Genomic DNA, 12,101 nt, shown 5'->3' with positions numbered 1-12,101 from the left:
CGATCTGCAAGGGCCTTGGCGTTTCTCCCTCATGGGGTCGGGAAGAAAAAACAAACACTACTTTTGATCATCAGGCCCCACTCCTCACCTTGGAGCTTTTGGAGAAGAGACGCAGATTCTAAACACAGTCTGGTGCTTGACTAAACACACATGGATGATAACACATGCTGTGAGACACACTGACACACAAACACTAAACTCTAAATGCAGACAAACACACACACACACACACACACACACACACACACACACACACACACACACACATACAGGGCGTGTGTGCAGAGGTGTATCAAGCAGCAGAGCAGGGGATTAGGTGTAAAAACATGTAATCCCGGATACTACTTTCAGCAACACCCAATAAAAAAACATTGTTCCCACAAGCCTCAAGTTGTCCATTCAGGAGCAGGACTGTTGCGTCACACCAACAGCTGTTAAATGATATGAGCTTACTCTTAATTTTTTATAGTCACTCACTGCATATGTTTCACATACAACAGTGATGCGTGCAGTGTTGGGTTCCCATTGTGAATTGCAAGTATTGTGTCACTGTAAAAAAAAACCCATTCAGCAGCAAATCCTACCAGGAGCCAGCGAGCAGGCAACAAAGGGCTTGTCGTGGCGAGCAGGCTAGCAACCACATTGTGCTCTAGTCAGTGGCAGGAGAGGACAATGGAGAAGAGCATTTTGGGAGCTTGACCTGGGCTACCTTCACTTCACCTCAGGTAGACAAGGTTAAGATGGATGGCCTTAATTAAAAGAAAGGGCCTCTCTTCTTCTCTATAGCATCAGGTTTATTTTACAGGAACTTTAACGGGGCCTTTTGTGGGGAGGTAATTATAGGTAAAGTGATTAGAGCTCCCTGAAGGCATGGAGGTGACAGACAGACTCGGCAGAGTAACCCAAGTAACCTTTCAATATGACATCTCTTCCTATTGTCATTCACACCGCACACTAATTTCAACCATGCAGCATGTATTTACGCTGTGCCTCTTGCACTCTCTGTCTCTCACTGTCATTTCACTATGTACAAGAACAATGCACATATTGCCAAATGGGGCTCAGACGAACTCCAGACAAAAGGTTATGGAGATCATTTTTCCACTGAGGAGGGAGTCATGTTGGCATAAGGGCAAAGGCGGCTGAGTTTCCTCCACAACAATGGCTGCATACTGACCAAGCAAATCTTTGAAGCCGAGGGCTAGATGCGGAGCAGATGACGTGCCTCGTCTCAACCGTTTAACATGGCTGGTTATGCCAACTACGAGATTTACCCCCATGGGACTTTCTGGAGCGGAAATGTGTGTTGGGCATAGCAAAGAATGCACTAATCTGCTGTTTATTAAGTGTGGGGTAACTTGAGATTGGCGATTAAATGGAGATTTGAGCGTGATACAGCCGCTCCATAGGCGCAGTCACATGGCGCTGTTGCTTCTCTCGGTTCAGCATATGGGCCTTGCTAAATGTGTGAAACACTGTGAGTAGCGTGTGCACTGTCAAGGTTGCCAATCAAGGACCCAGCCTGTGACAGTGAGCTGCTTAACAAGGATTTCATGTCCCTGATTTTTCTGATATTTCTGTGAAGCAAGCAGGGGACTTGATCATATCTTTAGAGCGGAAAAAAAATTATGTAGGAGCATGAGCTTGGAGACGTGCCAACACCAGCTCTTGTCATTCAAGAGAGCTGAGTTTTGGATTTGGGGTTAGGGAAACAAGATAATGTTCACTTAAAAAGTCACAGAGTCATGTTTCAAATGCCTGCACCCGCTCCTCTGTGGCTCCTGTGATCCTGCAGAGAGCTTGCTTCCACTACATTTATCTCTAACCTTTCTGTGAGCTTGAATTAATGTGTCATTGTGTTGTGGGTGTGTGCATATTATTGGTGTCTCTCTGTGTGTACAGAGAGTGATCTTTTAGGAAGGCCTGTTTGAGTGTGCTCGAGAACCATTGCCACATACTTAGATATCACTACCAAAGCTATTCGGAGAAGCAATTAAAATCTGTTTAGCTGTCTGCATGCATGAACGCACCCACCCATACCAGGCTGTCTGAGGAGTCAGGGAAGTCAGATACTATTATTATGCCCCAGTCTCCATAGCAAAAAGACTACGCAGGTCAGTGTCAGCCTTAAGGTTAAATAGGCAAGCTTATGATTTCAGAACTATTGGGTCAGGTCCCGATTGTGAATAACTCCTGTCATGGTGACCGTGATCAAGGCAATTTCCCATCACTGCAGTGCCTCTACTCTGTGTACTTCATTACATGAATTACATTACATTACCATGAGTAAAACCCTTCCATTTATGTGTAAATGTTGATCTTCCCAACACACTGATGGGAAAAGATGATTAATTTAATAATATGAAAAGAGATGTTTGATTTTTTTAATAAATTTGTGATTGATCATAGAGATTGAAATGCCTATCTTTAATATCTGCTATTTTCCCATACATTAAAAGTCTTAATGTCCATGCATTAATCAGCACAAAATTGACAAGCAAAAAAAAAAAAACAAATAAAATTGAAGCACTAAATATAAAATATTTATATAAATATAAATATTTAATATTTTTACTTTTTCCAACTGATGGTTAATATTTAGAAAAATAGGAGAGTGAAGATACCACTTAGACAAAATTTTGTAGAACTTTTCAGCGAGAGGCTAAGTGGAGCTTAATTTGAGCCAAATTTCTGTCTTGATTGTTTGAGTGACATGTTGGAGTCGATCCTGTAACCTGTGAGGGTGCACCATGTTCTTTTCCACTCGCCTCCAAGATACATGTGAAGCAGGATTAAACCATTTAGAGACTGTGGTACACTGGATGTTAGGTACACCAAATCCCCATTTGTCCTTATCTTCTTCTACCTCTGTCATAAGTGGCCTGTAGTTTTTTTGTGTTTTTTTTTTTTTTTTTTTTACAGTGTTTACAATAATAACAAGTATTTGATGTTCTGAATCACAGGAATATTGGATATGGAGGTCCACTGTAGAACAGATGTATCCCAGCTTTCTGATCTGGCTTAAATTATTGATTATGTTTAGAAGGTGGGAAAGACTGATGTTCCACAGTTGGACACAAAAGGGACTTCCAGACATGCACAAGTTTAAAAATAATTTATTTACTTTGTTTATTTTCTCTGGAAATACAGAAACACAAGCACACCAGCATCAGCATAACGTGGCTGCACACTGCAGGCTCTCTGGGTCTACTAAATGTGCCCTCCTGAGTCTCACCCAAAGGACCCCCTAGGCCTGTTTGAGTTTTACTCATTGTAACCATAAATTAACCTTCTAAAATATTAAAGTTGCTATTGCACATGGACATATATCAGGTGAACATTGAGGTTATGGACAAACAAAATAATAACCCAAAACAATGAAAAATAATATTGTCTGTTAATATGCCCAACATTACTGTGGGTCCTACACTGAGGAACATCCTGGATGAAATAACAATAATAATAATAATAATAATAATAATAATATGTCTTTATTTAAACTTGAAAATCATTGAGGGTAAAGCCCTAATTTACAATGATGTCAAGTAGATAAAAATTACAAAGAAGAATTAAAACAAACATAAATACAATTAATTAAAAAAATAATAACAAGGATCATATAAAACAGGTACAAACAGAAATTAAAAGGTTAGAGATTAAGAATATAAAATGACCAAGTGGTACCAGCACATTCATTTTTTTTAAAGTGCTTTATAGTGACATCCAGGTGGATGGTACAAAGAAGCCAAAGGCAGTTTTTCCAAGCTCAGTATGGACATGGACAGTAATATCATTCAGAAAGTGATCTATCATTGGCATATAGAGAAATAAAGTGCTTGATGTTGTATTTAGCAATAGGTTCATGACCAACTGATTTGTCTGCCAGCCAGGGCCACAGCTTCAAGAGAAGAGCTAAAAGGGAAACAGGGCAGTCCTGGTGGGAGCTACAAGATACAGGGAACTGGTTTTCTTCATCAACACCACAGAATTTGAATAGAGAACTGGAATCATAGCAATGAAATGATAGCCAAAACCCATACGGCATTATACTGCCCATAGGAAATGCCAGTCAAGGTGATCAAAAGCCTTCTGTGAATCAAGAGGAAGGACAGTTGTTGACGAGTCAATTTTATTAGAGAACTTAGTGACATGAAGAAGCCGATGTACATTCTCTGGGGCAAGACAGTTTTTAATACAACCTGTTTGGTCTTCACAAATTAGAAAATTCATACATGGTTCCAGTGAAGAAGCTCGTGCTTTGGCATATAACGTGATGTCAGTATCCAGTAACGATAGAGGTGTGTAGTTTGTCCTGTGCATCCTTTTTAAAAGAAAGATACTTGCCAGTTTATTCTTTTTAGAGACTGAATTCTTTGAGATAAAGAGAGCTCCTACCTGGGGTCAGAAGTCAATTAATTTCTGGAGGCAAGCCTGGTGACCTGCCTTTATTCATTGACAGAAGAGGTTTATGGAATTTTGATAAAAGATAAAAGAGCATCAAGATCAATGTGATCCCGGTAGGAGAGCAGCGGAAACTGCAGTGGGTTTAAAAATCTGGAGCAGGATTAGGTGTCATAACTTATCTCTGATGTATCTAGAGAGGAGTAGAATGCACCAAAGTTATCACTAAATTTCAATTGGGTCTGTACACAATTTACCAGTGACGGATTTAATAGAGGTTATATTTGCTAATCTTTCGTTGGTTTTCAGTTTGAGTGCAAACACGTGGCTTGGTGGTGCACTGTTTAGATAATAATTTTGCCTTGCCCTATGTATAAGGAAGTCTATTCTTTGTAGGAGTAAATGATTGAGCTCCTTGCTGAGTAACTCCCTCTCAAGCGCAAGCTCAGATGTAACATTAAAGGCCATAATATTTTGTACTTCAGAGATGTCTTTTTCTTATTTCTGAATATGCTGCGGTCTGGATTTGCTTTGCCAACATGCTGCACGTCTTGGAGTAGAGAGAGTGGTTATTTTACCTGTCACAGCTCTGTGATCTGAGAGAGACATGCAGAGTAATTCAAGATCTCCTCCTCCCTCTGTGTACTTCAAACATCTGAGCGGACAAAGAGGAAAGTCACAGGTTCCTTACATCATAAGTACAAATGTTAAATGAGGTGTTGGCTTCCATTATTCTTCCATCTAGAATCACTGCCAACTACATAGACTTTATTCGTAGAAGAAATAGTTTTCATAGATGAATAGATAAATACCTTGTGGATAGAGAAAGACAATGTTTTTTAGATTTATTTTTCTAAATCAATATTTAATGTTTTAGAATCCAACTTATCATACTGACCATATCACATATCACTGCAGAGCTCTCTCCTGTGCACTTCCTGCATACTGAGTGATAAAAGTGGACATAAGTTGTCTGTAACATGAGTTATATAGGCCCATTATAACATGTAGTAGCCCTTGTTGATTCTGACCCTGGGCATAGCAGTAAGTTCATACTCAGCTGAGTGTGTCAACAACACATAGCCATGCCTCTGTGTCTTATCAAAGCCCAACCAAAAGCCTTTTTAAGACGCTCATATAAATCACTTAACGGCCAATAGAGGTGTTCTTTATTGCAGGCAGTGGACAGGGCCTCTTTTGTCAGCTAACGTTCTTTTGATAGTTTTACCAATCGCAGCTAATAATGCATCTGATAAGATAAGCTGCAGCGGGCCTCTCTCTTGGTGCAAGGGATTTCACAGGAACCCTCCTGGTTGTGTCAATACTCCTTTGTAAAGAGTGTGTGCAATTCAACACACCTGAGCACATCAGAGGATGGCGAACTCATCTCGGGTCAGTGTGTTCACCCTAGTCTGTGTGTGTGTTTGTGTGAGGGTGGGAGCAACAGAGAACAACAGACCAGGCTTTGTGCCTGCTGTACTCGCTGCACTAATAACGGCCCTCTCAACAAGCTTGCTTGACAGCTGGGTGGGACTTTGAAGAATTCATAATGAAGCGATGCCTCAGATTAGCGCAGGAGAGGCTGCCTTTGAAGAAACAGCTCAGGTTGTGAGGTCCTAATTAGGAATGGCCTATTTTAGTTTGAACACATGCTAAGGAAAGAGTGCTTTGTGTGTAGGCCTGTGTACGTATGCTTATCATCATGTGTGCTTACAAGGATGTTGTCTGTATGAATCTCTGTGTGATAGTGTGTACGCATATATGTGCACATGTGATGCCTGTCTGAATGAATGTTGTTTGTGTGCACACGGATGTACATATTCGTGCTGAACTGTTAGCTTGGGCTGTTGTAGTGCGCCCTTGTATGACAATAGGTCAGAGTTTAGTGGTAGGGTGTGCATATGTGTGTATGCACATGTGTAAAACAGGTGTGTGCATGCAAATAAGTTAGCAGCCAGGTAATCACCAGTGTCACATATTGATGTTATTCCAGCCACACACGCCCATTTATACACACTTGCACATAAACACACTCATATTTCCCTACTACACACCCCTCCTCGCCCTTAACTCTTCTTCAATCAGCGCTGCTGCAAAACAATGGCGGAATGTTCCGGCCTGTTACCATTCCTCAATGGCTATCTGATGAAGGAGAGCCAGGGATAATCCAGGCCGTCCTTATCAGTGGCAGGGATCCCATTTCCAAATTCAGGCCCTGCTGGCTGATAAGGGCAGCCCCTGATAAATGTGTAGTGATGGAGTGATACCTGTGGTCTGAAGTTGATGAGAGCCTTATGAATGGCCAAAGCAGAGAAGTGATGAAGGGAGGAGCAGGGGTGGAGGCTGGACAGTAGCTTTCAGCAGGGCTGATAAAAGCAAGAAGGAGAGGGTTGTGATTAATGTGCCTAAGTGGCCAAGGGTCACAAGCAGGCCCTCACCAGTGACTGCTCTTAAGAGAGGTCACCTCCACGACCATCCGTCACATAGACGCACACAGACACACCATTACACACTCCTTGTCAGGTTTGTGTGCGTATGTGCACAGTTCTGTGTCTGAGTGTGTGTGTGTGTGAATGTGTGTGTGTTTGGATTAAACAAAAATATATTCAGTTATTTGGTATGCAAAAGCATACATACACAGCCACAGTGTGCAAGCATACCACACGTGCATGTAAAATGTATGGCATATTTACCAGTCTTTAAATACAGTTAATCCTTGCACATGCATTAGATGCACAAGTCTGCTGTTCCCAGTTCATAGAGCTGGACATTGAACACTGAGTAGGTGGCACAGAAGGATCACTGACCACTTGAGGAGGACATATGACCTCCATTTTTCAGCAGCCCCGTCCTTGGGGCCAGACAGTCAGACACAAATGCATTATTAATTGGGCTCTGTTTCACTATGTTCATTGCTCCTTTATCAGCATGTCGACTATCACCAGAGTCACCCCTCATTTATTAGCTTAGAAAAGGCCCATCCTCATTGTAAGTAACATGACAAAACCAGTGTGCACAAAAACACTGTTTAAAGAGTCATGTGATGTCTGAGATAAGTCAAGATCTGACCTGCTTAAAACTACTTTATAAACTACCAGTGTTCACAAGTACTAACACTAATGGCAATAGTGATAGTATAGTGTGTAACGTGTAGTACTTTATTATTATATACCATTTTAGTACTTAAACAGCAGAAGCTAGGAGAAGGAAGTTTTCTGTAGTATTTTCTTCCCTCTTAAATTATAGCATTAATGACTGAAATGATTAAATATTTACCAAAATAATCAAAATAGTTAAAAAATAAACAAATCCATGAACAGGGAAAAATGTAAACAAAATGTTTACAAAACTGCAAACATAACAAATCACTAAAAATCTATGAATACATGTTTCTGTCATAAATAATTAGAAACAAAACCCATATTTATTAATTACCTCAAGTGATTAAAATGAAAAGATCAAATTGAATAAAAATGGTAATTGACCAGGCATGTGTGTAGGAAAGCTATGTAAGTGCATATAAATATTTTTGAATAATATAAAATCCTTCTCAACACTGAACTCATGTGGCAGCTTCCTGTAGACTCAAACTACTTAGAATAATTATCTGTATGATACAGAAATGCATTTTTTTCCCTCTACACAATAAGTATTTTGGTGTTTCAGGATGTTGTTGATATTGCTGTTGTTTTCTCCACGGGGACTCTTACAAAGGGGCCCCTGTCCCTGGAGAAGACCTTCACCACAGGGAACCCTTAAAAGCACATATTAAAAACACACTGTCTGTCTTCCTCCCATCTCCTCACATCCCCAGGCCCCACCACACACTGTAAACAGCTGGCTTACTGATATTTTATTAATGATGTTCTTTAATTAGTTTAATTACGTAGAATCGCGTCTTTGTGCATAATTTCACCCTATTTAATGAAAAAAATCCCAACTGCCATTTATATATACATAGAAATCTCTGCCCTCTGGCTGAGAGAGGTGTAATTGTTTGGGCTTCTTTTAAGAGGGCTGTGCACTGCGAGGTGCTTGAAGTGTGAGTCAGAGTCAGTGGGCAGGTTTGTTTCACATGCTTTTTGTTGTCAATCAGGCTTTGTTTGCTGATGAAAGCAGGGTGGTGCTGTGAGCCAAGCAAGAGCTTGCTCACACAATGTATCATGTTTGGTTTGATTATGCCAGTCTTACTTAGATTAAAACAAAAAAAAAAAGCATGTATGCTTTCTTAAGCTTCATGACTTGTCCATTCTTGATTTGTAGACGCCCCTGGGAAAATGGAATTTAATTGATGGCTATAATTTTGTAGCCCCATATCTGAATAGTGTATTCAGTAATCCGTAACTGGTTATTATGAAATCAGGAAACTTGGACAGCATCAGCCGTAGTTCATGAAACACCCAAAGACCTCTGGGCATAGGAGTGCCATGTTTCACTGTGACCCACATGCCAAGATGGCAAGTCCACCTGGGACGTTCCGCTGTATTTGCACTGTAACCTAATAAGAGATCAGTGCTTAAACACAGGGCTTTATTTAGATAGCACAATGGTTAGTCAGCAGCAACATTATCTGACCTCATACATCTTATCATGCAAGCGCTCTGTCAACAGTGTTGCTGGAAGAGGACCGCACTAATGCTCACACACATTAGCATCCCTCAACAGTTTCCAAGATGGCTGCCGGGATAGCTATGGGGGGGAAGTGCAGCTTGTCAGACACTGATGTTCCACCATGATGACAACGGGAGTAAATGAGGTTTCAGAGACCTCATCTAAGACAAAATCAATATGCCGCTTTCTCAGCTCAGGAGAGGAGCTTTCTGCATTATCTGCTCTGAACTAATACGAGGAGAGAGAGAGAGAGAGTGAATGAGAAAAGATGCTCCTATTTTTGGGGAGCTGGAAGATGTCTGTCTCCACCTCCCATCAACATTGTCTCTTGATCTCTTGCACCATCCCATCACATCAGCACACACAAAGAAATGATATATATATTTCTATCCAGCCCACCTGGTCTGTAGTATCACTCCACGGCCCAGACTGCTTTAAAAGTCAATTACCAGGCTAAATGACTTGAGGAATATCTCTCAAGAATGATGTTTCACACACTTTATCGATGGCAATAACATTACAGCTGATTAGCGGAACCAAATGTGCTCTTTTTGTAATGCAACACACAGAAGGGTAACTGGATCGCTGTGTTGGCTCCAGCAGTCCCCGGACGAGCCCCGCTGGCGGCTAGACTGGAAACATCCCAGAAAGCCTCAGCCCTGATAGGGCCTAATGTTTCAGCTGGGGCAAAGGAGCTTGGAATGATAATGTTGATTCACTACATAGTTGACTTAGAGGTCAGCAGCTTTCACGCGCCACACAGACAATACAGTCCTGCTTTGGAAATACATTAGACTTACTATTTATTGAATGGGGATCAAACTGGAGGAATACCCTGGCAATGTGACACTGACAGTGGAATGTGGGTGATTTTCTGTCTCTCTGTCTGTCTCGTTTCCTTTTCCACTATGCACAGACCATCGGCTTGTTCACTAAGCCAGTAATCATGCTTAGCTACATTAGTACATATCCCGTTGTCCAACCTCATCACAGTTTGGCATGGAGAAACAAATGAGGCTGTGGATTCCTGGGAGCCTTTCTCTGGCTCACCAAGTGTAGAATATACACTGAAATGCAAAGTAAGAGCTACCCGTACTTTTTGTAGCATGTCACGTCTGTTACTTGAAAAAGCTATCCCAGTATGCATTACTGAGTTAGATGTTACAGTACAGTTTTTATTAAAAACTGCACAAGTAGGAGAAGACAGCTATCATAGATATCCCTCGTGAAAAAATACACAAGAAATACACCAAAGTTGTCTAATTGTTGTGTTGTGTGTGTCAGGCTAGCTAGCTGCTGGTAGGCCTGCATGCAGTCACCACATCTGAGCTAGCTAATAATGGTCAGTAAATACACGTACCTTCAAAGTGTAGGCTGGCTCCATATATCACCGTGTCTTTTCTTCTATTTCTATGAGATTTAGTTACAGATGATCTGATATGTATGGAAGCTTTGGAAAGTCAAATCAACTAATCACTTGAACTGTTGAGTAATTAGTACAATAAAGCATGAATTAGACATGAGAAAAATGTATGTTCTCTTTTGTCAGAAATACTTTATTAGATAGTTGCTGCTGTTATATAGCTGTTGTTGTTACAAGTATATTAAGAACCAGTCAAAATCAGCTCCCCAACTCTCCCAGTTTTTCGCTGGACTGCAACAGCGGGGTGAGCTTTATAATCGCAAATGTCCCTGACTGACTGATCATATTTCCACCATTGGTCAGCCAAATACCATGTGACTCAGTTGTAGTTTCCACATTGGCTGTTGCTCTTCCAAAGTGAAACAGGTGCAAACTGGTTTTATTAGAGGAGTTTTTACAGTCTGCAGTTTTGCCAATTTAGCGTGTTTGTTACTAGATTAGAGACTGCTTTTCAAACAAGACAAGGTATAAACTTAGTATATAGCTGGACTGTGTATGGATGTCAACCATAGGCTTAAAGCTATCCTTATTACTAAAGGAAGCAGAGGAATAACTAAACATAAGACTTGGAGAGAGAGCAGGAAAGTGGGAGGGAGAGAGACAAGCCATCAGTAACTGCAAACCCAAAGAAACTAGCAGATCTAAATAGCATTTAAACACCAGAAATGCCAGCAAACGGAAATGAGACAATACCCTTACTGCAGCACATTAAGCACATCAATAACAGCCCCACTAAGAAATAAAGGGTTTCTGTCCATTGAAACTTGAAAGAGCTTTTAATTTGAGAAAGTTACAGGAGATGTTGAGTTTGTATTAACATGTAATGCAGTAACTTTAACACTGAAAATGGGGGCGACTGAAAACAAGGCTTCGTACAAAAATATGGGTGTGATCAAACAGAGGGAATTAGAACTAAAGGCCTGCCTCTCATACAAGATTTTGTCGGATGATGTCACGGTCATGAAATCAAGATTTTAGCAGTGCAGAGCAGTAGCGTATAAATGGCTTTGAAGGGACTGTTGGTTAAAATGGAGACTTAATGGGCTGTGTTTCAATCACTATTCATACCAGTTCCATTGTCTGACAACAGAAACAGAAAAAAATGTAAATGAGAACAGCTTTGTTGGAAATTTGGCTGTACTAAAAATACTGTATATGTGAGCACAGAGAGTAGGAAAGAATCAAACAGATAAAGAGCTGAAACTGGCTGACACTAGGCAAAAATGCAAATAGGACACGATGATGTCAGTTGTTTACAGCCCTTTCACAACAGTTTTCAGCTAGGTCCTCAAATTTGCACATTGACCATATGCAATCAAGCCATATAACCTACTAGGTTTTGACCTAGTCTTGTAGGAAGAAATACTGCTCCAGTGGCATTGGGACTATAAATAATTAACTGTAATTAAGATTATGTACACATGCAGAATTAATTATTTAGGTTTGCATTGATGCATTGACCTACCCTTCGTGTTCTTGGATGTGATCTATCAAAACGATGGGAGAGATTCGGGTAGAGGAGGGGTGACACAAATATGTGTGTGTGTACCAGAGGGAGTGGGAGAAGGCGCCAGTCTTGCTATCAGACACCATGCCTGGCATCAGAGGTGCTCTGGGGTATGCCTCAGCCTCTGCCCTGTTAGCATCCTACGCTACTGCTCTGCTC

This window comes from Trachinotus anak, unplaced genomic scaffold, assembly GCF_046630095.1.
Source record: "Trachinotus anak isolate AG129_WGS33_773 ecotype Australia unplaced genomic scaffold, CSIRO_AGI_Tana_v1 ptg000011l, whole genome shotgun sequence".
In the NCBI taxonomy this organism is placed as follows: domain Eukaryota; kingdom Metazoa; phylum Chordata; class Actinopteri; order Carangiformes; family Carangidae; genus Trachinotus; species Trachinotus anak.
This window is presented reverse-complemented; position numbering follows the sequence as displayed.